The sequence below is a fragment of the Rhincodon typus genome, chromosome 27, assembly GCF_021869965.1.
Source record: "Rhincodon typus isolate 14 chromosome 27, sRhiTyp1.1, whole genome shotgun sequence".
In the NCBI taxonomy this organism is placed as follows: Eukaryota; Metazoa; Chordata; class Chondrichthyes; order Orectolobiformes; family Rhincodontidae; genus Rhincodon; species Rhincodon typus.
In genome coordinates, this window is record NC_063358.1 from 19,602,744 (window position 1) to 19,614,248 (window position 11,505).

Consider the following 11,505-nt stretch of genomic DNA (forward strand, 5'->3'; position numbering starts at 1 on the left):
CATCCAGCTCTACACCTTGTTATCTCATATTCTTGTTGCAATTGTGATGGGAGGAATGCACTGATAATCCAGCCCACTGCTCCCATCATTGGTAAAGGTAAAGTCAGCATAGTCCTACCAGACCATTGGCCTGCTGCCTCATCAGAGAGAGATGACTGGTGGTAATTTAACTGGAGGGTCACCACACCTCTGGTGAGGGGAGAGATCCAAAGGAGATTCTTTTGTGGTAACCTCAAGCTAGTGTGAGATTGATCCCACTCTGGCGCCACTCTTTAGTGCAAGCCAGCCAGTCAGCCAACTGAGTTAACTCATCCCCATACACCATTAAATACAAATTTGTTGTTTGAACTACCTAAATTGTTAATTGCTTTTCCTTTGTACTGCAATCCGGATTAAAAGAATCAATCCACCAGGTTTATTTAATGAACTTAAATTAATCTATTTATTATGAACAAAACTTATTCTTAAGGCAAATGGCAAACACTGGTTAACCAGTGGATCATAGAGTTATCCCCTTAATCCCACAGACACACTCATGCACAACACAAAAAGATATCTTTTCATGGATTGTTTGTTTTAAAAACTAAAGGAGAGAAACTATCCCTGTCGGAAAAGGGACTGGAAATAAAGGATAAAATGTGATGTCTTATACCATAGATTGATGATAGGCATTCGGTTCTCGGTACAATTGACTTGGTTTCAAGTCCTTGGGAATTGGTCACAGTCACTTCTTCTAGTTTTACCAGGTAGACAGAAATATTGGTAGTTAGAAGGTTTCCAAGAACTTGTCCTGAGAAAAGGATTTCAGGAAAGAATCACTGAGCTTCGAGGGCGTCTTCTTTACACGTGCTCCAGTGTCTGCAATACAGGATTCAAGCCCAAAAAAAGTTGCAGGGAAACCATTAGCAGGCAATAAATTTCATCTCTTATCTCTTGAAAACTTTGCATGTCTTTTCTCCAAAGTCACTTGTCAGCAGGTAAACCTGACAACACATTTTACTGTTGGTTTCATTTCCAAGAAATCATGTACAAATTCCTTTCAATCCACAGAACATCCAAGTGGTTCAAAATCTTCCAGTTTTCTCAAGTAGTCCTTAAATATTTACAACATCTTCTTCAGCTTGGTCATTTTCTCTTACTCTCTTTGGACCATTCTTATGTTCTGAAATTCCACAATTTGCAGAAGAACATAACAATAAGACCTTCCCAAAGCTAGCATAAATGTTCTGTACTGTTTGTAGACTTTTATCATTGTTTCCATTCATACAGAAATTCTTCACTGGAATATAATTTCGTTCATATTAACAAAACATTCAGAATTAACGCTGTTTGCATTCTGATTTGATTGTACTGCTCACCACATGATATTGGAGTCTGATGTTCAGGAAAAGGTGCCAGAATTCGACAAAAGAATTCTATCACTGTAACGCATTCCATGCCAACCCAAACGGGCAAAAATGTTTCAAAGATTAATATTTCTGAAATGCAAGTTAAACAAAAGGAAAGTAGTCAAAACAAACTAGAAATTGGTCAACTTCTTTAAGGCAAAGGACTTTTATTCCTTAGATAGTTTGCCTTCATTGAATTTGGCAATGCATGAAAGCAAATTGTTTTGAACATTTTCATACAGTTTAATGTTTTCAGCCCAAATTTTACCATTTATAGGTTTGTGTTTCAATGGCATGCAGTCTTACATTTGTTTTTCATAAACACCACATGAGCATATATTTAAAGGTTTATGGGAGATTCCTGGACATTTCCTTCCACTTACAAAATAGGGTCACTATTGTGGCATTGATTAACTTGTCATGCAACCGTTTGAAATTGAATATGATTATATAAACGACATTTCTTCCAGTTTCTCTTCTAATTTACCATTTACGTGTTGCTTTCTCTAGCTCAATTGACTTTAGCTTTCAGCTTAACATAATGTCTCAATTACTGTACAAAGTAAGATGCCAGATTTATAAGTAATTTCTGATATCTGTTCTGTAGGTAAACCTGCTGTCTCCCAGATGCTGAGATAACAAGGTGCAGAGCTGGATGAACACAGCAGGCCAAGCAGCATCAGAGGAGCAGGCAGGCTGATGTTTCGGGCCTAGACCCTTCAGCATTACATCATAGAAAGACAATACAGACTTTCCTAAAATGTTTGAAGATATGATATGTTGAACTCACACAGCTTTGTCTTTGGGAAGGATAATATGAAGTATTCTATGGAGGGATTGTTTTTATATGAACAATGACAATTGTATCTAAAGCTTTCTGTCTTCAATTAGAGAAAACCTGTCTCAAGGGGTTTTGTAAGTCAATTCTTGCCGGTTTCAGGCTAAATCAATCAATCTCCTGGGGATGACCAAATATTTGTTAATTGCATTAGAAATTTTCCAAAAAAAAAGTGAAGAATTGTATGTCACAGCTGCCTGTTAAAGATTATTGAAAAACATGAGCTAGGTATGTCTATTAAAATGTAATGTTTACATATGTATGCAAAAGTCTGTTCTCACTTTGCTCAGATCAAACCTAATGGTGAGAAAACAAAATGCAAGCAGAAAATGGAACTTGATGCATCGGTGGAATTCCTACATACCATTTTCCACAGAGTACAGTTGAATGATGTGAACATGGGAAAATTCCTGACGTTAGAAGTGGAAATTGCCTGGCAGGAGATGGCAAAGAAAGTTCACTTTCATTGGCAATGTCATCGCTTTGGCCCACCTTGACAGCAGGTATCCTTGTAACTGAGGACACAGATTTGCAACCGGTAGCGCACTGACCTTAATCAGTCCCTCACTATCTTTGCACCATAGATATCACAGAAATTATAGAGATCACTGACATAATGTATAATATCTGGCTGTGGTGCCTGTGATCTTTGTGACACAATTAATTTCCTCCTGAATTACTTCATGCAATACTCAGGCTGTAGCACTACAGCTCCATTGTTAATTTTAGCCTTGATTTTGCAATTGTAAATGACCTTTTTCTTGGTTGCTCTGACAAAAGTTAGTATTGCAAAATTTACTTTTACATATACCCTGGTTTCTTTTTTAATTTTGTTGATTTGAAGTTTTCTAAGTGTAGCTCATTTGCCAACAATAGACTTACCTCAAACATTTGTAAATATGATACATCAAACTCCCACAGCTTTGTCTTTGGGAAGGATAATATGAAGTATTCTATGGAGAGATTGTTTTTATATGAACAATGACAATTGTATCTAAAGCTTTCTGTCTTCAATTAGAGAAAACCTGCCTCAAGGGGTTTTGTAAGTCAATTCTTGCCAGTTGCAGGCTAAATCAATCAATCTTCTGGGATTTCCTGGGAACCCATCTGGTTCACTAATGTCCTTTAGGGAAGGAAACTGCCATCCTTACCTGGTCTGGCCTACATATGACTCCAGACCCACAGCAACGTGGTTGACTCTTAACTGCCCTCTGGGTTATTAGGGATGGGCAATAAATGCTGCCTAGCCAGTGGCACCCTCATCCTGTGAACGAATAAATAATATTTTATTATTTTGCGTTCTCTATGAACATTATGTACCATTAGGAGAAATTTTTAAAAAATGGTTGAATTATTTCCCATTAATATGGAAACATAAATAATAGAAGTCTATCCTGAAATGTGCGGTAGAAAAATAACACTTTATTCAATGTTTGCCTTTAATTCAGGTTGTGAATTCATGGTGAAATCCTAATATGACTTGCCCACATTCCCACTATGAGGCTTATATCATGTTTTCATGTATGAGTTTCATTCACATAGTCCAGCTCCAACCCCTTCCAGAAGCCATTAAGAATGACAGTGAGTTTGCATGCAGGAGGAAGGAAAGGGAAGCAGTTACATTTAACATTAAAGAGCTCACGCAAAACATGTTAACTGGAGTTCAAGAGGAAAGTCTTCCAGATGTTTGAAGCTGCTCAATATAGTTTCAGGTAATTATTAGATGAGTTCTTAAATATCAATGATTCAACCATTTTCAGCTCCTTCACTAATTTTATTAGTAGTGCTACACAAATGCAAACTACTTCACTGTCATGAACAACACAATCTTTCTGCAACTGACAGCTCATCTCAGTAATGATGACCATGAAACAATCATTGATTACTGTAAAAGTTCATCTGGTTCACTAATATCCGTAGGTGAAGAAGATCTGCCACCTTTACCTGGTTGGACCTATGTGTGATACCAGACACACAGGGATATATTTGACTCTAAATTGGCTACTGAAATGGCCTAGCAAGCCACTCAGTTCAAGTGTAGTTAAGGATAGACAACAAATGGTGGCCTTATCAGTGACCTCTGAGTTTTATTTTTAAATTCAATGTTTTAAAATTGACTTGCCGATAAATTTAAAATTATTTCTGTAAGTACAAACAGTGAAATTAACTATAACACTTTGACTATTTCTATGGAACCTGACTTAATACAACCAATAATGAATTAAGTTCTATATAGAACAAATAGGGTTTCATCTGACAACTCAGAAAATTCCTCAGATAGATGAGGTGGTACATGAAATATTTGTTGCTACTTCATGCATATTTTCAGATTGATGCAATATGTTGAATTGTAACCATGTATGTGGTAATGACATGTGGTTTTGGCTTAAACAAGATGAACTTTCATAGCATTAAGATAAAAATGGTGGAAGCACAGAACAGGCCAGACAGCATTCAGTTCGATATTAGGCAGGCTTCAAATGTGACCCTGTCAAAAATCCAATTTGTTGATTGGTTTATGAAGGCTGAAAGGGTAGACAGGAAGGACAGTATTATAGGAAAATTGCACCATTCAATCCAGTCACCTTGTAATACATTGAATCTAACAGAAAAAAAAACAGATTTTGTTTCTTTCCCTGGCTACTTACAAACACTGATAATATTTTATTATTGTACAACTTGACAAATTGATAAGAGGACCTAGGAAATCAGATCAGCAATTATTTATTTCCCTTGCTAACGTTTTAAATGGCTGAGGAAATCCAGAACAAATTCCGCAGTCTTATGCTATTTTCACATGAAATTTGGGCCTTTTATGAGGCAATGCAGCTGCTGTAAATTGTAGAACTGTAAGCCAATAGGAAATATACACAGGGCCTGGTCTCCCATCTGTAACATTCCATTGCATTTGCAGTGTAGGCATTTTTAACCAAGCTGTCCAGCTACATTCTGATACACCTCTGGAGTAGGTAAGACCTGAACATGGTGTTTGCCTAGCTGAAAGATAGGGGCACTACCATTGTGCCACAAGAGCCCTTCATACCAACCTGTAATGAACCGACACTTCTTGAAACTGAAATTACCTATAGCAGTTCATTGTATTTCCAGCATTTTATCCCAATTATTTGAGAATATTTTGGATCTATTTACAAAGCCAAGATATGGAGAATGCTTATAATTGAAGTACAATTGCCAGTCTTGAACAAAAATAGGTATAAAACATCATCAAACAACCTTGTAGATCAGTCTTATAGTGTAGAATTCCCTGTTTCCAAAGATGGTGAGCACGGAGGCAGGAAAGGCATTTAATTGCACCTCGACCCTTCCACTGCCCCACCACCACTAGATAGAAGTTCTAGGAGGAAGGCCCATGGTCAATTTTCCGGCCAATTGAGGTTGTTTAAAAGGCCAATTAAAGACTGTTATGGACCCCAGCCATATGTCACCGAGATTAACCCAGTTAGAGGTGGTTCTGTCATCAACTATTGTTCACAATGGCTTCTACCCTACAGGCAACTTGTCACCTCAAAGAGGTCCCTCAATCAAAGGTGATCACGTCGAGCACTTAGACCAGGGCCTTGGTTGGCTGTGGGGAGCAACCTATGTTCTTGCTTTCAACACCACTACATTCTATCACTTTTTTTCCTGCACTGTATATGATCCTGCTCTCCCATCAGAATCTGTAGGAAAAACCTCCAACCATTTGACTACAGAAGCCATCACAGTTGGTAAATTCTGACTGAAGGCTTTCAACCCCTTCACCTCGGGGAGAGAAATCTTTCACTGAGTAATAGGCCCGCAATAAGATTGGACTGATCTTACTTGCATCCTCATAAGTATCTTTTATCCATACCTTATTTTAATCTTTGTATCTGTATTTTAGGTAATAATTCTATCTTTTACTAAGATAATTTTAAATTAATCTTGTTTAGGGCTAAAACTGCTGCTTGCTTTTAAATTCGAACATTTGTAAATCTAGAAGGGGCTAAATGTACTACACAAATTTACAGTTCACGAGCCACTCAGTGGATTCACCTGATATGGTCATCACAATACCAACAATATCCACAGATATCAGAGCCATATGTTACACTTTTCTGTTGAAATATAGGATGAAAAGGTACGGTTACTTTGACTGTTCAGAGAAAGAAAAGTGCAGTGATGTCTATATTTTACAACGTTGTTAGTTATCCAGGACTGACAGTACTATGTTGAAGTAGTTTTCTACTTGGGCACGTGACTACTATGCACAGACACAGAATGTGCATATTTTGCTTCTTTATTGCAGTATTCAGCAGTCAGGGTATAGTCTGAATTTTAACTTCCAGAAAGTAAAAGTACAATGTGTAAACATTGTCTTTTTTTTCTTTAACAGAATCTTCCTTTTAATTCGATCAACATTTATTTTAATCAACCTGTCAGTTTTCTAAATATTGATTCTGAGCTTGTTATTAATTTAAAACACTATAAATTTATATAGAAGACAATTAATAATTTTTAATTTTCTTCAGCTCCAACCCTAGGAGTAGACCCCTCTCCAAAGCCAAAAAGCTTTCAAGCCAGATCAGGGGCAACAGCATTTGGGCTGACTTCTCTTCTGACTTTTTGCTCCACCCTTCTCAGAACAACTATGTTCAGGTTTATATTCTGACCCGGTCTTGTTGCAGCATTTCAGTAAAGCCCAATGGAAGCTAGAAGAATAGTATCTCATTTACAATGATACACTACAGCCTTCAGGATGCAAATGCTGAATTAACAACTTCAGACCATGAACTCTTGTTGTCTTCCATGCTCAGTGTCTGGATCCTTTATTCATACTTTTGCATTCAGTCAGAGCTGATATTTTGGTCTGTATCCCCAGTTCTCCAGATTAGTGGTTAAATGAACAAAAAAAAAGTTGCTGGAAAAGCTCAGCGGGTCTGGCAGCATCTGTGAACTCAAGTTCTGAGCACATTAATTCTGTTTTCTCCTTCACAGATGCTGCCAGGCCTGCTGAGCTTTCCCAGCAACTTTGTTTTTGTTCCTGATTTACAGCATTCATCGTTCTTTTGTTTTTTATTTAGTGGTTTAATGACATTACCTTGATGCAGCATCCCTGCAATGTAAAATAGGAATTTGTATTCATGTGATATGCTGTTCTGATGACACAGGTGCAAATTGGATGTGCTGCATCTCAAAACATAATTATTTTTGATCTAAAACAGGCCAAAAATGTTCAATTTCCACATCAAAGTGATATAAAATTTTGAGGGAGAACTGTGTAATTTACCTGAACACCAGAAGATGGCAGTATTGATTAACTGTCCAGGAGTTGATATTGCTCCTTCCATCGATAGTCAATTGTTGGATTCAAAATCACAACGCAAGTTAACAGTAAAAAATGCTTCATGCATTTGTCTGGAATTCCTTTCTCTGTTATTTTGGTGGATGTGTTAATCCATTTATTTTAAATGTGTGACTGAGTTATTGCCTCCATAAAAATGAAAGGAGGAATTTGAGGAAAATATGCTAATACATTTGCGCAATAACATCATATTGTGTACTTCAAGGCTAATTTTTAGACTTAGTGCTGCTTTGGTTGTTTGTGCTCAAACTTTCATTAAGGTAATTCACGAACACAGCTTGACACAATGTCTACCCTGATGCCCAGGCACCAAGGCAATGTTGTTGGCATGTGGTGTCCTGCTGGCACTATCCTGAAGATCATTTGTTTCTCATCTCATGACTTAAAGTTCCCCTTTCTCCTACCTGATACACCATGTCATTATTGATTCCACCCACACTAGTTGCCATGATAAAAATGTTTTACCCCCTTACAGTGGCATGATGGCACAGTGGTTAGCACTGCTGCCTCACAGCACCAGGAACCCGGGTTTGATTCCATCCTCGGGTGACTGTGTGTAGAGTCTGCATATTTTCTTTGTGTCTGCGTGGGATTCCTTCCACAATCCAAAGATGTGCAGGTTAAGTGGATTGGCCTTGCTAGATTACCTATAGTGTTCAGAGATGTGTAGGCTAGGTGGATTAGCCATCGGAAAGGCAAGGTTACAGGGATAGGGGTTTGGAACTGGGTGGGATGCTCTCTGGAGGGCCAGTGTGGGCTGAATGGGCTGAGTGGCCTGCTTCCACCCTGTAGGGATTCTATGAATTGCTCACAGTTTCATATGAATATGCGCACAGGCCTAACAAGGTAGGGGACTCTTGTGGTGTGATGGTAGTGTTTCTCTCTTTGAGCCAGAAGGCCTGGTTTCAAGTCCCATTTGCTCCAGTGATATACCATAATATCTCCCTGAGCGGGCTGATTAAAAATATCTGCATGTGAATTAGAAACAGAATCAGGTCATTCTGCCCCTTGTGCTTGGCCGACCATTCAACAAGATCAAGGCTGATCCGATGACTCCACATTATAATCTTTCACCCTTGCTCATCAATAATCTATCTATCTCTCCAGTAGCAATATTCAAGAACTCCAATTCCATCACCTTTTAGGAGGAGATTTCCAAAGACACACGACTTTCAGTAAAAATAAAATTCATCATCTCTGCCTTAAATGGTTCAGCTCTTGTTTTGAAATAGTGACCCCTAGTGCTAGATGCTATCACAAAGGAAACATCCTTTCCACAGCTACCCTGTCAAGTCGCCTTAGGATTTTACATATTTCAATCAAGTTGCCTCTTATTCTTCTAAACTCCAGTGAATAGAAGCCCAAATTGTTCAACCTTTCTTCATATTCAACCCATTCATTCCCCAGGTATTATTTGACTTAACTTTCTATGAACTGTTTCCAACTGTGCATAGTAATCCAGATGTAGTCTCGTCAATTCCCTGTGTAGCTGAAGCAGATCCTCTGTCCTTCTGTATTCAGTTCTCCTGACAATAAGCATTGACATTCTATTAGCCTTCTCGATTACTTGCTGCACTTGCTTATTAAGCTTTTGTGACCCATTCACAAGACACATTCAGATCCTTCCCCACTTTGGGACTCTGCAATTTTTCAGCATTTAGGTATTCTTCTTGATTTTTATTCTATTTGCCAAAATGGACAATTTTGCATTTTCACATATTTTACTCCATTTTCCAGGTATTTGTCTACTCATTTCACCTGTTGAAAACTCTTTATAGTCTCCTTATGTCCTCACCATAACTTACTTTCCCACCTATCATAATGTCAACAGCAAATTTAGCAACCTTCATTCAAATCACTTATGTAAATAGTAAAATGCTGGAGCCCCAATGATAATCCCTATGGCTCACCACTCATTATACCTTACCAACTAGAAAATTATCAATTTAGGACTACTCTTTGTTTCCTGTTAACTTTTATTAATGACAACATCTTGCCCCCTACATCATGACCTCTTATTCCCTAAATGATGTGATGTTACCTTATTAAAAGCCTTCTGGAAATTTAAGTACATTACTACCACTGGTTCCCCTATATTCACAACCCATGCTACTTCTTCAAAGAATGACCAAATCAAATTGCTTTTTGGTATTTTTCTAGCAACTGTCCATTATAACAATAGGCAATGATAACAACACTGTAAGTAAGCTTTGTATAAGTATTTCAATGACATAATCTGTACCTTAGTCCTGTTGTAAGGGACAGGACATGGATAATACTGTTGTGCATAAACAAATGAATGAAAGAAAGAATGATTAATGCTTCCATCATAACTTTCATGACAATAGGAAGTCCCAAAGTGCTTTATGTGAAGTGAAAGTGCCAGTGAAGTTCTTTTATAATACAGGAAACACAGCAGGTAATTTACACATATCAGGCTCCGAAAATAAAAACATGATGATGACCAGTTATTCTATGGTGCTGATTGAGTGATAATGATTGTTCAGGATATGAGGGCTAATTCCCCTGTTCTGTCTGATAAATGCCTGTGAACACTGATGTGGCTTTGGTTTAAGGTCTCATCTGAGAAATGCATTCAACAGTTGCTGCTATCTGTCAGTAAGCCACTGCAGTGTTAACATTGAATTTTATATTCAAATGCTGGTGTAGGACTTAAATTGACAGCTATCTGATTTAGGAAAGAATGCTGCTAATTGCAACAAGGTGAATACAGCTCAGAGAAAGGTGGAGATTAAATTAGTTGAGTAAACGTTTGGATATTTGACAGTATCAGAAGCACTGGGGCAGAGGATGAACAGTAACAGTGATGTGGATTCCACCTCAGTTACTTCTTAACCAGTAGTAACTAGAACTAATTATAATTTAGAATTTATTAGGAATGGACAGTAATTGTAAGATATGAACAGAGAACGTGTTGGAAATATTCATCCCATCAGGACTTGTTGTCATGGTAATGGATTAAAGCCCTGAATTAATTAAACTTGCAATAAACTTTTAATTGATACCGTGTTTTAGTTAAAAAATAGTAAAAGAAAATACAAGCAAAGGATGACTGGGAATGTAAATTCTGAGAATGCAATTCCACGACTGTCTGGAAAACTTCTGTCTGGATTATACTCCATCCCTAGGGAGGGCATGGAATGTCAGACCTGTGGGGTGTAAGGAGCTTCAACCAGAGATATTTCAAATAAAGAAATGCAATGCAAAAATAAGGAATCGACTAGAAATTTCTGTCTGGAAAATGAAAATAGGTTTGTAAAAGAAAGCAAAGGGCATAAAGAGAAAATACAGATTTCAGTTGTGTTTCTTTTTATTCTTAGAACAACCTCAGGGCTTATCTGAATGAAGATTGGTCAGTATCAAATTATATTTTGAACAGTTTAAATTTTCTATGGTTGCAGAGATATTTGGAGACCAATTATCTCTTCAGCCAGAAACATCTCCTGTGAATTGTGTCTCAGACTGTGAACATGATGGGAAGTTAAAGAAAGTGATTCCTGGTGAAATACCTGTTTGTATTTTCCCTTACAGCAATATGCAAGAGAAGGGAGTTAAACAAACAATTGCAACCTGGGTCTCAATGTGCTAGCCTGATGCTTTAGTTCTACAGGTCTGGGATGTACTGCAAAGATCACACTGAGAAATATTCACCAAGCACCTCTAAACTTGTAGATGAAAGAAAAAGTCTATCTCTCTCTTGCTGATTAATAAAAAAACATGTTGCAAGTCAGCAAAGCCACCCTTGAAAGGAAACAGGATAACTCCTTTAGGTTGTTACAGAGATAGTAGGAACTGCTGATGCTGGAGAATCTGAGATAACAAGGTGTAGAGCTGGATGAACACAGCAGGCCAAGCAGCATCAGAGGAGCAGGAAAGCTGACGTTTCGGGTCGAGACCCTTCTTCAGAAAAATTT